Source organism: Panicum hallii, chromosome 2 (assembly GCF_002211085.1).
Source record: "Panicum hallii strain FIL2 chromosome 2, PHallii_v3.1, whole genome shotgun sequence".
Lineage (NCBI taxonomy): Eukaryota > Viridiplantae > Streptophyta > Magnoliopsida > Poales > Poaceae > Panicum > Panicum hallii.
In genome coordinates this window covers 37,063,744-37,080,259 of record NC_038043.1, presented here as the reverse complement: position 1 = coordinate 37,080,259, position 16,516 = coordinate 37,063,744, and the positions used below count along the sequence as shown (strand labels likewise).

At 45.8% G+C, this 16,516-nt stretch overlaps 1 long non-coding RNA gene across 9 annotated transcripts; it reads right to left on the bottom strand.

Annotated features, from left to right (window-relative positions):
• Window positions 1-5,034: 5,034 nt before the first annotated feature.
• LOC112879842 lies at window positions 5,035-14,504 on the bottom strand. 9 transcript variants are annotated; one of them, XR_003226192.1, is made up of 14 exons: window positions 13,780-14,504; window positions 13,428-13,645; window positions 10,404-10,547; window positions 10,217-10,324; window positions 9,398-10,110; window positions 9,072-9,215; window positions 8,876-8,992; window positions 8,057-8,769; window positions 7,732-7,874; window positions 6,717-7,430; window positions 6,391-6,534; window positions 6,205-6,311; window positions 5,977-6,099; window positions 5,035-5,719 (listed from the first exon to the last, which is right to left on the bottom strand). It is a non-coding gene; the product is annotated as an uncharacterized LOC112879842 (long non-coding RNA). The 9 variants fall into 9 exon arrangements; XR_003226189.1 differs by lacking the exon at window positions 5,035-5,719 and having other exon boundaries at window positions 5,820-6,099; window positions 13,423-13,645; XR_003226190.1 differs by lacking the exon at window positions 5,035-5,719 and having other exon boundaries at window positions 5,820-6,099; window positions 9,288-10,110.
• Between the last annotated feature and the right edge of the window lie 2,012 nt (window positions 14,505-16,516).

The window sequence follows — 16,516 nt, the reverse complement described above, 5'->3', positions numbered from 1 at the left end:
ACTTCTAGGCCAGAAAATTTGTTTTCGAGCTTGCGTACTTCTTGTACATAGGCTTCCATGGTCTCCTTGTTGCAGTCCCACTCCTTGTTGACTTGTTGAACGACCAGAAGTGAATCGTCGTATACAAGTAGTCGCTTGATCCCTAGTGATATCGCCAAACGAAGCCCGTGAAGCAAGGCTTCATACTCGGCTTCATTGTTGGATACCTCCCAGAGAATTTGGAGGACGTACTTGAGTTGTTCGCCTCTTGGGGAAATGAATAAATCTCCAGCGCCGCCGCCATCGAGCTTGAGAGAACCATCGAAGTACATGGTCCAATGCTCTGGCTTGTCGACGGGATGTGGAACTTGATTTTCCCTCCACTCTGCCATGAAGTCGACTAGAGCTTGGGACTTGATTGCAGTGCGTGGCTTGAAGTCGATCGACAAAGCCCCCAGTTCCACTGCCCATTTTGAAATACGACCCATGGCATCTTGGTTGTGTAGGATATCCGCCAACGGGTAGTCTGTGATCACGGTGATCTGGTACTCTTCAAAGTAGTGGCGTAATTTTCTTGAGGTGATTAATATGCCATAGAGAAGCTTTTGGACCGCCGGGTAGCGCACCTTAGACTCCGAGAGTACTTCACTGACAAAGTACACGGGCCGCTGCACGCCAAAAGCATGGCCTTCCTCGGAGCGTTCGACAACAATAGCACTGCTGATAACGTGGGTAGTTGCCGCAATGTAAAGTAAAAGGGTCTCACCCGGCAATGGTGCTGTGAGGATCGGGGGCGACTGTAGGTGTTGCTTGAGATCCTGCAGAGCCCGCTCGGCTTTCTCTATCCAGTGAAACTTGTCTTGGCACTTTAAGAGTTTGAAAAAAGGTAATCCTCTCTCCCCGAGCCGGGAGATGAATCTGTTGAGAGCTGCCATGCACCCTGTAAGTTTCTGTACATCTTTGATTGTGGCAGTGCCTCCATATCAGTGATGGCGGTAATCTTTTCAGGGTTGGCCTCAATGCCCCGTTACTGACTATGAACCCGAGCAATTTGCTTGACGGAACACCGAAAACGCACTTGGTCGGATTAAGCTTCCATCGGTACTTCCTTAGGCTGGCAAAAGTTTCCTCCAGATCCGTGATGAGGCCCTCGGGACTTCAGGTTTTCACGACCACGTTGTCCACGTAGGCCTCCACGTTCCGGTGTAACTGATCAGCAAAGCACATCTGAATTTCCCGCTGATAGGTGGCGCCAGCGTTCTTCAACCCGAAGGACATCATCTTGTAGGCATAAGTCCCAAACGGGGTGATGAACGCGGTCTTGATCTGGTCTTCTTCCTTGAGAGCGATCTAGTGGTAGCCTGAATAACAATCAAGGAAACATAACAGTACACAACCTGCGGTCGAGTCGACTACCTGATCGATGCGAGGGAGCCCAAAGTGATCCTTTGGGCAATGCTTGTTGAGATCGGTATAATCGACACACATTCTCCATTCTTTGTTCTTTTTTAATACAAGGACGGGGTTAGCTACCCACTCTGGGTGGATTACTTCTTTAATGAATCCAGCCGCGAGGAGTTTGGCTATTTCCCGTTTGATAGCCTCCCATTTATCAGGGGCAAAACGACGAAGTCGTTGCTTCTTTGGTACAGCCTGTGGGTACACATTAAGACTATGCTCGATCAGCTCCTTGGGCACCCCTGGCATATCCGAGGGCTTCCATGCGAATATGTCTCGGTTAGCCCGCAGGAAGCTGACGAGCGCGAGTTCCTATTTGTCACCCAAGCCCGCGCCGATGATGGCTGTCTTGGATGAGTCGCCTTCTTGGAGCTGGATCGTCTTGAGAGCCATCTCGCCCGTCGACTTGACGCCCGATTGGCTCGCCTTCTTCGTCGGGATGTCCAGCTCGGCTTGAGAGAGTTGCTGTGCGGCCGCGAGTACTTCAGCGGAAGCATCTGGCACGCGGGAAGTCGATGCATACTGGATGGCCTCTTGGTTACAATCATAGGACTTCTTCAAGTCGCCTCGGAGCGTGAGCACACCGTTGCGTCCTGGCATCTTGAGAAGCAAGTAGACATAATGCGGCACCGCCATGAACTTGGCGAGCGCCGGCCTCCCCAGTATGGCGTGGTAGGAAGATTCGAAGTTGGCCACCTCGAACTTGATGAATCGGTACGGTAATTCTCCCTCGTCCCGAAAGTGACTGGGAGAACGACTATTCCAAGCGGATGCGCGGCATTGCCAGGAACAATACCGTAAAAAGGAGCTTTGCTCGGAGTGAGCTTGTTGGTAAGGTCCAGACCCATCTTCTTCAGCGTACTGGCGAAGATAAGATTGAGTCCGCTCCCACCATCGATAAGAATCCGAGTAAGCTTGACTTTTGCGACCACGGGATCCAGCACCAGTGGGAACTTCCCAGGCTCGGAAAAGCTGGTCCATTGATCATCACGGGAAAATGATATGGGGACCTCCGACCATCGGAGTGGTCGTGGTACCGCCGGTTCAACTGATAGAATCTCCCGTAGCAGCAACTTCTGTTCCCGCTTGGAGCAAAAATCTTCGTCACCGCCAAATATGACATTGACGGTCTTGGAGGCATCCTGGAACTTGGGCGTCTCAGATTTGTCTTCCTATTCCTCGTCTTCGGGCTCTTTGCCCGTTGACTTGTTCTTCTTGCCGTTCCCAGGAGAGCCAAAGGTGCGCTTGAGCTGAAAGCAGTCAATCGCTGCATGTTTGGAGTTGACACACCACGGGCACTTCTTCTGCAGGAGTTTTTCAAACTGCTCCTGCGTGGTCGACTTCTTGCCCCGCGAAGGACGTTCCACAGCCGCGACGAGCTCGTCTGGCTTGCGTTTTCGAGAAGAACCCGAAAAGTCCCGCTGGCCTTTGTCAGCCCGGTTGTCGTTGTTGCGCTTCTGGTTGAGGTCGGTACATCTTGGAAACCTCTCGCGCATCTTTTCTTCTTGTTCAGACCAGTCGTGCATCATGTCGCGTAGACCTGCAACCGTCTTCGGCCTGTTACGCCCAAAATCACGATATATACCTGGGTCAGTGAGGCCGTTGTAGAAGCAGTCGATAATGTCCTCTTCCGAGATGTTGGCGATGGTGGCCCGCACGTCGAAGAAACGGCGGGTGTAGGATCGGATGAGTTCATTGCGCTCTTGCTTGCACTGGGCGAGGTCGTGCCGGGTTCCTGCTCGGGATATCGCCCCCTGGAAGTTGTCGATGAAGACCTTCTTGAGGCCTTCCCAGGAGTCGATGGAGTCGCTGGGGAGGCTTTCCAGCCAAGTCAACGGTGCAGGCTCCAAAGCCATCGGAAAGTAGACGACTTTGGTAGTGTTGGAGCCGCCAGCCACCTCAATGGCAGTAGAGTAACAGCGGAGCCATTGTTGGGGGGCCTGCTTGCCGTCGTACTTGGTAATGCCAATTGGCTTAAAACCCTCCGGGTACTTGTAGTTGTTGAATCTCGCAGTGAACGCAGGGAAACGATCGCTGCAGTCAGCATCGTCTCGCTCGGCTACCTCGCGTTCCCGTCGCCTCGAGTCGAGGACTGACCGGGCATCACGCCCCTCATTGATCTTCTGGCGAAGATCAGGTTGTTGACGTGGAGGGTTGGGCTGCCTCGGGTTGTTTGCCGGAGGTGGCTGCCGCCTCCCACCGGTGAGCTGGCTTCCACCCACGCCATCATTGTTGTTGCTGCGTTGGGGTCGCGGGCGATTACCTGTTGTTCGACTTGGGGCCTGGCTTCGGCTGTCTCCGACGTGCTCGTCCCTGACAAGCGATGCCGGAGCCTGCTGGTCCAACTGGACCCACGCCCGTTGGGCGTAGATGAGTGCTTGTCGGACGTTGGGGTCGTTGCTTCGCTCGAGTAATGCTGTTACCCGAGCAATGTTGGCCACAGGAGTCCTGAAGCCACGTTCATCTGCCGCGGCGAATTCAGCGTCGAGTTCGCGCTGTGCAGAACGTATGCGCTCGTTGGCTCGCCTTCTGCGAACCGCACGAGCTCTGTTCCTTGCCCGTCGCGCGTCGCGCTCGGCGTCGTTCTCGTTCTCGGCTTCAGCGGTGTCTTCATCTTCTGATATGCCATCAAGTGCGCCAATGGGGATGAGGGCATCATCGTCCCCCTCTTCCGCCATCAGGACTTGGCGAGTTGCGAGTTCTTCAGAGGGGGCTTCGACTAGCTCAGTCGAGCCCTCGGTTATGGTAGCCAACACCCTGCCCTCCTGAAAAGGCAAAGGCTCAAGGTGGGCTACCAAGCGGTCTTCATGTCCGAGTAGATCGGACAGATTCATCCCCCTCCAATGAACAATTCGCCCTTCCGAGGTGGTGGTGATCATCAGCCCACAAGTGGCCAGGTGATCCTCAGCCCCCCGACATGCGGTGGCCTCGGAACCTCCAGCCTGGAGCAAAGAGTCCAGGTCCTTTTCCAACGTGGAAAAAGGAACAGTAGAGACAGACTCTGCCTCGGTTTCCCTAGCAGAGTCAAAAAATGGCAACTCGTCGAGACTATCGACAAAGTCGTCGAGCCTTGAGGCAAGTGTTTTTAGCTTGAAGGTGTCATCGACGATGTGCCGACGGAAACCGCCTGCGCCGCTGGCAACGCAGACCCACGAGCCAAAAATAAAGGTTGTGCCCTCAGGGAGCACGGGACTGGGGAACTTGAAAAGAGCCATCGAGTTCTCCAGCGGATCTCTGATGCGCACCCCTACCTGGCGCGCCAGCTGTCGGGTTTTATCCGGCTGCCCACCGAAGGGTATACCCAAGGTGGTAGATTTTGGGTTGGGATGCGCCGAGATCAGGAACTCGAAGGTGCAGACAACACAAGATTTAGACAGGTTCAGACCGCAATATGCGTAATGCCCTACGTCCTGTATGATGGTTTGTACTGCCTTGATGTTGATCTGGTGATCTTATGTTTTGAGGCGGTCCCTGCCCGCCCTTATATATCCGGAGGGATAGGGTTACATGAATCCTAGTCTGATACTAACTTAGAAATCGTACTTAAGAACAACTCGAGTAGTTTCCTTCTGTATCGATTAGTTCTACTCCGCATGCGGGTAGAATACAACATAAATAAGGTACAGGACATGTCCTATCCCTTAGCCCAATACGGACTCCTTGACGTACACAGCCCCGTGGCCCCGGGTCTGACAGTATCTACGCCCTCGAGGAGGCATGCTGTGCTAGCCGTGCTAGCGCAGCTCCGCCGCCTCCTTCCCCGCCCCCGGTTTCCGCGTCACTCACACCGTCCTTGCTGCCATCGCCGGGCGCGTCGGAGGTGATAGGTGCAGCACTACTAGCGCAGCTCCACCCCCCACCCCAGTTCACTCGTCTCATCGTGCCGCTGCCTCCCCTCATCCTCTTCCTGCTCCGTTGCTGTTACCAATGTTCGAATCTCGGTACCAATTGGTACCCGCCTAATACAATGGGCTCATGAAGCCCATCGCGTGTCAGGTGTCCAAAGAAACTAGTCCATTGGTAGCTTTCACAAACTACATCAATCTGAGGATAGCTCGAGAATGGAAGTACATCCCTACCCATCGCGTGGAAGAGCGTGTGCTAATAAAACCCATACAGCACACACTAGTGGACATGATGCCTCGTCTCTTTGGTCGTCTCTCTGAAGTTTCTATAAGGAAGGAACACTTTCTGCAAATTGTGGCATCACTGGCAAATGGGATTCATCTGAGTCCGAGATGCAGAAGGTGTGCGATGCTTTCTATTCTAGTTGGAGGGTTTCCTGCAAAATGTGTCATCTCATCACTTGCAGCTTTACATTTTTTATTCATTATACTAATTCATGTCATAATATTTTATAGGATCGATGAGTTCGAACAATGTGATGAGATCTTGTTGTTCTTAGCTTTCAACATTTAAGTTGTACATGGGTGGATATCTGATCCAGATGATAAAGAGGTTTTCAATGCTATTGGAAATTGCTTCTATCAATCACTGTCGAAAAATGCAGGAACTTGTTTGACAGTATTGCCTCTATACCATGGTTCTATTATGTCAAATAACTTTAGCAAGTTATATAACTTCTTGATGACACCCTTTGCTCCTTACTTCCATATTGTTCTCATCCCATTCATTTTCTCCGCTGCCCCAACATTTTGGGTGCTTCATGTGAAAACAAATGCAATCAAATCATCAGCTTACTAGTTGTTGCAAATACAAATTGTCATTATCTGTTTACATAGCAGGTGATACATCACAAAAGGATACCTTTTGGGTTCTGGCAAACCCACTATTTCAAGTTTTGCATGCTCTGTTGCCACATTCTTATCAACACCGTGTTTCAAATAACAGAATGCAGTAGTTCTTTGTAGACACTGGAAAGACAAGACTTCTTAATAAAAACAGCCTTAGATATGGAAGGGATGATATCAACTTAGAGGGCAATGCACCAACCTGGGGTACTCATCCTGGACGATAGCAAGTTCTCCATCATACCATTCAATGAATGAAAATGGAACGTGCAATGTGAACAAATTAATAGATTTAATTCCTCTTACGACACCTTCATAAAAAGCAGCATTTCCACAGGCTCGAAACCTGGGTATTCAAAATAAAGTTAAAATCCTAGTGATATATGTATTTTTAACAGTACTCTAGAGTGAAGCTTACTCTAATAGAAACATGAGGAAACGGTCAGCAAATGTTGGTGGGATAGGGGCTCCTCTCTCAGGTGGGGACACATGAGAAATTGAAGACATGTGAGATCAGTCGACAGTTACCTTTAAGCAAAGAAGAGCATGCTCAATAAAGTGCCGAGAGTATGTTATGATATGCCAATGATTCTGTTCCCATTTATCATAGATGAAGTTCTCTGAAATGTCACTATTGTACATGTAGACTCGCAAGAATGGCTCAAGTTGTCTTGCACACAAACGCCAGTTATCTCCGAGCCTCTTTAGAAGTTTTTGAAGGTCTAAAGGCCTTACTACGAGTCGCAAGAGGAGCACTTTATAGAAGTTGATGATCAGCCCAGATCTTACTGCTGGTGCTTTCAGAGCAAGTGCTGATCTCATAAGTTTTGAATATCTGATCCAGGTTTGGCGGTCACCCTTTTGGATCAGGTGCTGTAAGAATATCAAGCTGCAGACTGTCGAAAAATGCAGGAACTTGTTTGACAGTATTGCCTCTATACCATGGTTGTATTATGTCAAATAACTTTAGCAAGTTATATACAACCAAATTTTGAGTTACTTCTTGATCAGCTTCTTTTTTGATGACACCCTTTGCTCCTTACTTCCATATTGTTTTCATCCCATTCATTTTCTCCTCTGCCCCAACATTTACCAATATCAAACTTATCAAACATATGGTTCAAATAACCAAGACCCATGTCTCTTCCAGCCAGTGTAGTCGCATTTACCCAAATATTATTGTGCAGTTTGTATGGAAGAACCATTTCATTATCTTCAACAATGCGCACAAACTTTTGGGTGCTGCATGTGAAAAAAAATGCAATTAAATCATCAGCTTCCTAGTTGATCCAAATACAAATTGTCATTATCTGTTTAGATAGCAGGTGATAGATCACAAAAGGATAACTTTTGGGTTCTGGCAAACCCACTATTTCAAGTTTTGCATGCTCTGTTGCCACATTTTTATCAATACCATGTTTCACAAGGAAGGAAATAACAGAATGCAGCAGTTCATTGTATACACTGGAAAGACAAGACTTCTTAATAAAAACAGCCTTAGATATGGAAGGGATGATATCAACTTAGAGGGCAATGCACCAACCTAGGGTACTCATCCTGGACGATAGCAAGTTCTCCATCATACCATTCAATGAATAAAATGGAACGTGCAATGTGAACAAATTAATAGATTTAATTCCTCTTACGACACCTTCATAAAAAGCAGCATTTCCACCGGCTCGAAACCTGGGTATTCAAAATAAAGTTAAAATCCTAGTGATATATGTATTTTTAACAGTACTCTAGAGTGAAGCTTACTCTAATAGAAACATGAGGAAACGGTCAGCAAATGTTGGTGGGATAGGGGCTCCTCTCTCAGGTGGGGACACATGAGAAATTGAAGACATGTGAGATCAGTCGGCAGTTACCTTTAAGCAAAGAAGAGCATGCTCAATAAAGTGCTGAGAGTATGTCATGATATGCCAATGATTCTGTTCCCATTTATCATAGATGAAGTTCTCTGAAATGTCACTATTGTACATGTAGACTCGCAAGAATAGCTCAAGTTGTCTTGCACACAAACGCCAGTTATCTCCGAGCCTCTTTAGAAGTTTTTGAAGGTCTAAAGGCCTTACTACGAGTCGCAAGAGGAGCACTTTATAGAAGTTGATGATCAGCCCAGATCTTACTGCTGGTGCTTTCAGAGCAAGTGCTGATCTCATAAGTTTTGAATATCTGATCCAGGTTTGGCGGTCACCCTTTGGATCAGGTGCTGTAAGAATATCAAGCTGCAGACTGTCGAAAAATGCAGGAACTTGTTTGACAGTATTGCCTCTATACCATGGTTGTATTATGTCAAATAACTTTAGCAAGTTATATACAACCAAATTTTGAGTTACTTCTTGATCAGCTTCTTTTTTGATGACACCTTTTGCTCCTTACTTCCATATTGTTCTCATCCCATTCATTTTCTCCTCTGCCCCAACATTTACCAATATTAAACTTATCAAACATATGATTCAAATAACCAAGACCCATGTCTCTTCCAGCCAGTGTAGTCGCATTTACCCAAATATTGTTGTGCAGTTTGTATGGAAGAACCATTTCATTATCTTCAACAATGCGCACAAACTTTTGGGTGCTGCATGTGAAAAAAAAATGCAATCAAATCATCAGCTTCCTAGTTGATCCAAATACAAATTGTCATTATCTGTTTAGATAGCAGGTGATAGATCACAAAAGGATACCTTTTGGGTTCTGGCAAACCCACTATTTCAAGTTTTGCATGCTCTGTTGCCACATTCTTATCAATACCGTGTTTCACAAGGAAGGAAATAACAGAATGCAGCAGTTCATTGTATACACTGGAAAGACAAGATTTCTTAATAAAAACAGCCTTAGATATGGAAGGGATGATATCAACTTAGAGGGCAATGCACCAACCTGGGGTACTCATCCTGGACGATAGCAAGTTCTCCATCATACCATTCAATGAATGAAAATGGAACGTGCAATGTGAACAAATTAATAGATTTAATTCCTCTTACGACACCTTCATAAAAAGCAGCATTTCCACCGGCTCGAAACCTGGGTATTCAAAATAAAGTTAAAATCCTAGTGATATATGTATTTTTAACAGTACTCTAGAGTGAAGCTTACTCTAATAGAAACATGAGGAAACGGTCAGCAAATGTTGGTGGGATAGGGGCTCCTCTCTCAGGTGGGGACACATGAGAAATTGAAGACATGTGAGATCAGTCGGCAGTTACCTTTAAGCAAAGAAGAGCATGCTCAATAAAGTGCCGAGAGTATGTCATGATATGCCAATGATTCTGTTCCCATTTATCATAGATGAAGTTCTCTGAAATGTCACTATTGTACATGTAGACTCGCAAGAATGGCTCAAGTTGTCTTGCACACAAACGCCAGTTATCTCTGAGCCTCTTTAGAAGTTTTTGAAGGTCTAAAGGCCTTACTACGAGTCGCAAGAGGAGCACTTTATAGAAGTTGATGATCAGTCCAGATCTTACTGCTGGTGCTTTCAGAGCAAGTGCTGATCTCATAAGTTTTGAATATCTGATCCAGGTTTGGCGGTCACCCTTTGGATCAGGTGCTGTAAGAATATCAAGCTGCAGACTGTCGAAAAATGCAGGAACTTGTTTAACAGTATTGCCTCTATACCATGGTTGTATTATGTCAAATAACTTTAGCAAGTTATATACAACCAAATCTTGAGTTACTTCTTGATCAGCTTCTTTTTTGATGACACCTTTTGCTTCTTACTTCCATATTGTTCTCATCCCATTCATTTTCTCCTCTGCCCCAACATTTACCAATATCAAACTTATCAAACATATGGTTCAAATAACCAAGACCCATGTCTCTTCCAGCCAGTGTAGTCGCATTTACCCAAATATTGTTGTGCAGTTTGTATGGAAGAACCATTTCATTATCTTCAACAATGCGCACAAACTTTTGGATGCTGCATGTGAAAAAAAAATGCAATCAAATCATCAGCTTCCTAGTTGATCCAAATACAAATTGTCATTATCTGTTTAGATAGCAGGTGATAGATCACAAAAGGATACCTTTTGGGTTCTGGCAAACCCACTATTTCAAGTTTTGCATGCTCTGTTGCGACATTCTTATCTAACACCGTGTTTCAAATAACAGAATGCAGTAGTTCATTGTATACACTGGAAAGACAAGACTTTTTAATAAAAACAGCCTTAGATATAGAAGGGATGATATCAACTTAGAGGTCAATGCACCAACCTGGGGTCCTCATCCTGGACGATAGCAAGTTCTCCATCATACCATTCAATGAATGAAAATGGAACGTGCAATGTGAACAAATTAATAGATTTAATTCCTCTGACGACATCTTCATAAAAAGGAGCATTTCCACTGGCTCGAAACCTGGGTATTCAAAATAAAGTTAAAATCCTAGTGATATATGTATTTTTAACAGCACTCTAGAGTGAAGCTTACTCTAATAGAAACATGAGGAAACGGTCAGCAAGTGTTGGTGGGACAGGAGCTCCTCTCTCAGGTGGGGACACATGAGAAATTGAAGACATGTGAGATCAGTCGGCAGTTACTTTAAGTAAAGAAGAGCATGCTCAATAAAGTGCCGAGAGTATGTCATGATATGCCAATGATTCTGTTCCCATTTATCATAGATGAAGTTCTCTGAAATGTTATTATTGTACATGTAGACTCGCAAGAATGGCTCAAGTTATCTTGCACACAAACGCCCAACATTTACTAAAGAGGCTCAAGTTGTGTGCAAGACAACTTGAGCCATTCTTGCGAGTCTACATGTACAATAATGACATTTCAGAGAACTTCATCTATGATAAATGGGAACAGAATCATTGGCATATCATCACATACTCTCGGCACTTTATTGAGCATGCTCTTCTTTACTTAAAGGTAACTGCCAACTGCCGACTGATCTCACATGTTTTTAATTATCTTCATATTGAAAAGTAATGTTAATATGATGATATTTTTTTAGGGGAATCCATCGCTTCATGACATCGCTATTGTGGAGATGATGTTAGCAAGGTGCCTTGAGAGACACACTGCCAGGTCAATTAGAGTCATTGTGATGGAATTTGGCGCTGAGGGAATGTAAGATTTTTTGTTGTTGTTTCTTAAATATTGGTGTTCTATATTTTACAAATCTTTTAGTGAAAGTTCTCTTTTATAGGTTGTCCACAGCATGGGGCTGTTTTGAAGCTTCCGAGTAAGTTTGGCTATGAAATTTGAACAGGATTCTTAAATATGCATATCTATTCTTACTTGCTTTTGTTATGTGCTTATAGGTGCAAGACTATGCCACTACAAACAGTTCCCAAGCTGTTGGTGTCACCGTCTCAAAACAGGATGAAGATATGGAAAACTCAATGAATTATGAAGGTAAACATTGTTCGTCCATAAAAATATGTTCTCTGTGACATTGTAACATTTGAATCATTTTGTGTTTAATATCATTACCTTTTCTTTTGTCAATTTTCAGATCAACTTGTGATTCATGTTTCTGATTTCAAGGGATGACTGTTAATATTTTCTATCCTTTTAGTTTTTTAAGTTGATGTGCACCTTTACTTATTTTCATGTTGTGCAGTCAGATGAGAAGAAAATTAGTTGGATGCGCTCACGCTCAAAAATTGAGACATTCAGCCCATCAAATGATTTGGCTTCCGAGGAGTCAATTGGTTTACCGGCTGCTCCAACTATCCCGGGTCCATCTTTGTCTAGGCTCAAGGTTTTTCTGGAAGAAAAAGGATTCAAAGTAAGCAGTTTCCATTTACACTTTCCCTCCCTGTGTTTCTGTGTTTCTGCGCGCGCGCGCCCTTTATGTTCTGTCCTAATTTGCTTGCTTTGGCCTAAAAACTTCTTTGCAGGTTCCACAATCTAGCGATGGTTTATGTCGAGGGGAATACATATTGGTTAGTAAGGTTGTTAAGCTCGAAGAAATGGTAAGCAGTGGGTATTATAGCATGCATTTAGGACTAATGTGCTGAGTATTTTTGCCAAGTTAGTCTTAGTTCTTGACTTACCCTAGTATATGATGTGCTGCAGAGCAACAGAAATGGACCCAAGATAGCCATTGATGGTCCGCTCTGCGCTGATTATCAAGCCATAATTCAGCACATTAGTGAGTGGTTGTCAACTTCTGATAACCAGTAATCACAGATGTAGTGGACTACAAACCAGCTGTAGAAATTCCTGCTATATTAGATGGAGTTAGTGCTCAAGCATTTTAGCCCCTGTAGACTAATGCAACGCTGTGGTCCTGTTATATGTAGTGAATGCTGACCGTTGGAGTTGTGTCTCAAGCATTTTGGTCCTTGTAGACTAATGCAACGCTGTGGGAAAACAATCCTAGTATATGCAGTGAATGCTGACCGATGGAGTTGTGCCTCAACTAATTTGCCCCCAGTACACTAATGCATTTTGTTATGTTTACTACTAGTTATTCAGTAATGGATTGATTTGGTAGGAATTTGAATTTGTATTATTGGTTGAAAAGTTGCTAGACCTTTATAGGTGTTTGAATTCTGAAAGACCACGTGCTAGTAGGTACCGTACAACGCGATCTAACCAAACCTGCACACAAACTTGTTGGCCGAGGGCTTCTCCGATTCAACTATCTTGCAATGTTTTTCAGGTATCTCCATGGATGAGCGAACGAGCTCCTTGGCGGACTAGACCAAGAGTGCTCCCTTTGTAATTTGAACTGCTACACTCTCGCCACGGGGTTGCGAGACACCCGTTTCGTGCGTCCTTGGTCCGCCTCCAAATCCAAATGACGCAAAGCAGCCGTTCCTGTGACTTCCATCCATTAAAGCCGCAAGAAGCAGTGGCAAGCTCAAGTGGCCGTGTCCACAGGCTGCTATTGGCCGCAGAAGGAGGAGTCGCGTCGCGCATCGTCCGCGCCAACAATCTCAAGAGGAAACCTCGCGCCTCCGCAGCAGGTTGTGACGCCGACAAGTCAGGTTGCACCTCAGCTCGCCGCCGCCATCCACCGGGATGCACAGCGACGCGCTCTTCCCTAGGACGCCCGCCCTTGCCGTGCTCCGGCCAGAGCTCCCGGTCGTACCGCGTCTCGAACCCAGTGCACCTGGAGCAGGGGCGCGAGCTCCACGAGGTACTTCTTCGTAGGAGTGGGCGATAAAAGAATCTTGAATTTTAGTCTAGATAATTTTTATATAATTTATAATTTAAAGCTAAAGTTATCTTAAAAGCCAAGTTGGATTGTGAAATTAGATTGTGAAGAGAATACCGTACGGCATGCTGCGGGCAAGGCGCACGCACGGATCGAGCACCTGCACGATCGCCCTGGATGGCTTCAGCGCCACCTCCGTCGTCGTGTCCCATGCCTCGATGCGGATCGCAGCGTCCATCATGTCATGTCCCATGCCTCATCGTTAATTGATGATTAAGTTAAGCAATTACTGAATCAGGGTTTTGGTTTCTCCCCAAATTAGTTCCTGTCTACTATTTTTCTGCAAAATCATTGTCAAGCTCATGCAATTAGTACTCACGGCAGCATGTACAAGAAGAGGAAAAGCAATTTCAGATCACATCAAGAAAAATTCCCTAATGAACCCTAGCCCTTAGGTGATCATAAGTGACTTACGTCTACTCGACGGTGCTGCGCGTGGCATCTTGATGTACCGCGCGTGGTCGCCGGTGAACCACCGTACGCTACGCGGGCATACGGAGCCTCGCGCGGTGACCGACTTCACCCTCGTCGAGGCCTCTGGCCACAGGCTAGAGCCACAAGAGCTGGGCGCCGAACGAGGCACCCAATTGAGCAACTCGACAGCATGTCATGGACCACGGCATTAGAAGGCCACGGCGTCTATGGACACGCAGGCCGGTCGGGACCCGAGTGCCCGCGGCAGCGCATGAGGACGAGCGCGTCCCGTGGGGCTCAGTGTGGCACTGGCATCTCGCACGGCCAGCGGCACTCGCAGCGCACGCTGCATCAGGAGCAACGGGGACCGAGGCCCCAAGCCGAACGGAGGGCTGGTAGCAGCGCTGGCGGCCGTGACCGGCGGTGCACCGGCCCGCACGCGGCGGCCGGCGAGGCACGCGGCGCACGCGCTGGCCGTGGTCGGGTTGCGCGGCGCATGGTGACCAAGAGGAAGCGGTGCAGGCAATGGCGCTCGGGCCGCGCAGCTGCGGCCGGCGCCCACGGCGCTCACAGCGCGCGGCTACGCCCGGCAGCGGCTCGGCCATCAGACCGGCGGCGGCGTGGCGCGACGCGGTCGGTGTTCATGGCTGGACCCCGGTGCTGTGGCATGAGGAGGCGGCAGCGCAGGGCATGGCACAGGCGGCGGCGGCGGCTGCTCGGACAGAGGGAGTGAGGGGAGTTAGGGTTCCCTCCGACGGCTCTCTCCCTATTTACATGGGGTGGCGGCTGTTCGCGGCCGTCCGATCAGATCAAACGGTGCGTGTGGGCCCTAGCTAGGGTTTCCCATCGAGCTGGGCAGGCATACGCTAACGGGCCGCGCGCAGGCTGCTGGACTGAGCCGAGCGGTCGAGAGTGCTGGGCCGTTTGCGTGGCCCACCGAGCCAAGCGGGCACAGCACCGACCCGCGAGTTTTGGGCTACGCCAACCCGAGCTGATTTAGTTTTTTTGGGGCCGGGCTGTTTGCGCGCATGAAGGAGCTCGGGCCGATTTTAGTTTTTAGGCTGCTTTATGAGTTTTAGCCCAATTTCATGTTAAAGCTTTTATCCTTACTGTTTAGTGTTTTAAAGCTTTTCTTTAGTGCTTTATGTTTTAAGCCTCATTTATTTGCTGTATTGCCAATTAGTTTTCATGTTATGCTTATTTAAGTTCCCATAAGTATTTAACCATTAATCCTAATTGAGCATAAGTTATTTAATGTTATTATCATATTTATCTACTGTTTATAATTACCAAATAAAGTTTATTGCTACATTTATTTATGGTAGATACTTCTCAATTATGAATAGTGTTATTTCCCATAATTTTGATGATATAAGGATAATTTTAAGAATAATTTCGGGATTACCACTAATAATGAGTTTAAATTTGAGCTATTAGATTAATGAGTCTTGTTATTTCAATGCAATTAATTTGTAATGTTTTATGCACTGTTTAAATAAGGCAAAGTTTAAAGTTTTATGAACCTCATTATTTGCAGTGAAATTGCTTGTTTACGCTTTATATCTTATTTCATTGTTCAAGTTTAGATTTAATTTTAGAATAAGTTTGTTTCTGTAATATTTTATTATGGTTTATTGGTAACGAATGCATTAGTTTGCGTCGTTTAAGCTGAAAGGTTATATGTTTTCCACCATGTACGATTAAGATGCTCTCCAATCGAATGGAACCATCGGGAAGTTTGGTCAGAGTACACTTATAATTAATTCTAACCATCATTGTTTTAATTATGAGATAATGATAAGTGTTGTTTGTTTTTCCCATCGGTGATGCAAATTGAAACTTAGGGTATGATTTTAATTAGACCATCGTAGGGTTAATCTTGTGCTTTTATGTGCATCGTATTGTATAATATTAGTGAGACCTTATTTTATAATTTTTCAGTGCGCTATAAGGACTTGCTAAGTACCATTGAGCCCTTTAGTGGCACCAACTTTCCTAAGTGGAATGAAGAGGTGCGTGCCGTTCTTAAAGTTCTAGACTTTGATTACGCACTTTATGAGGATAAACTTGTCAATCCTACTATAGATACTGAGAATCATAAGGAGCAATTAAGGGAGTACAACTAATTAGTTATAAGACATTCAATCTCAGATGCTATAAGGGGAGCATTTCCTTATAAGAAGGATGATAGGAAACTAAGTGTTAAGGAGTTTCTAAACTCAATTGAGAAAAGTTATAAAGTTAATTATTCCAACTTCCTCATAAATAAGTTGTCTACCTCACTTTATGATGGGCAAAGTGCACTTAGTATACACATTAAGAGCATGTACGATATGGCTGCTGAGTTGAAAACACTTGGCAGGTTCATCTCTGATGATCTGCTAGTGCAATATCTTATTGCTTCTCTACCAGAGAATTATAATAAGCATGCTCAAAATGTGGATACTCCAATAAGATGGAAGTTCTGTGAGTCACCTGAGCAAGTGCAAAAGAAGGGTAATAAAGTTGTCTCATAAGCTCTTTTAAGTTAAAGTTTTCCCTAAATTTTGGTGGATTGATTGAGATGCGTTCTCCTGCAGGTATTAAGTCTGAACCATAAGATAAGGGAGTTCAAGGGGAGCAAAGTCTACTAATGATGATGAGGACGAAGACGTCAAATACTTCGCATTAGCTTTAGCTACTAGTCCAGCTTTATTCTTAATATTGATGATGTTTCTTAGTTCCATGAAAGCCATAG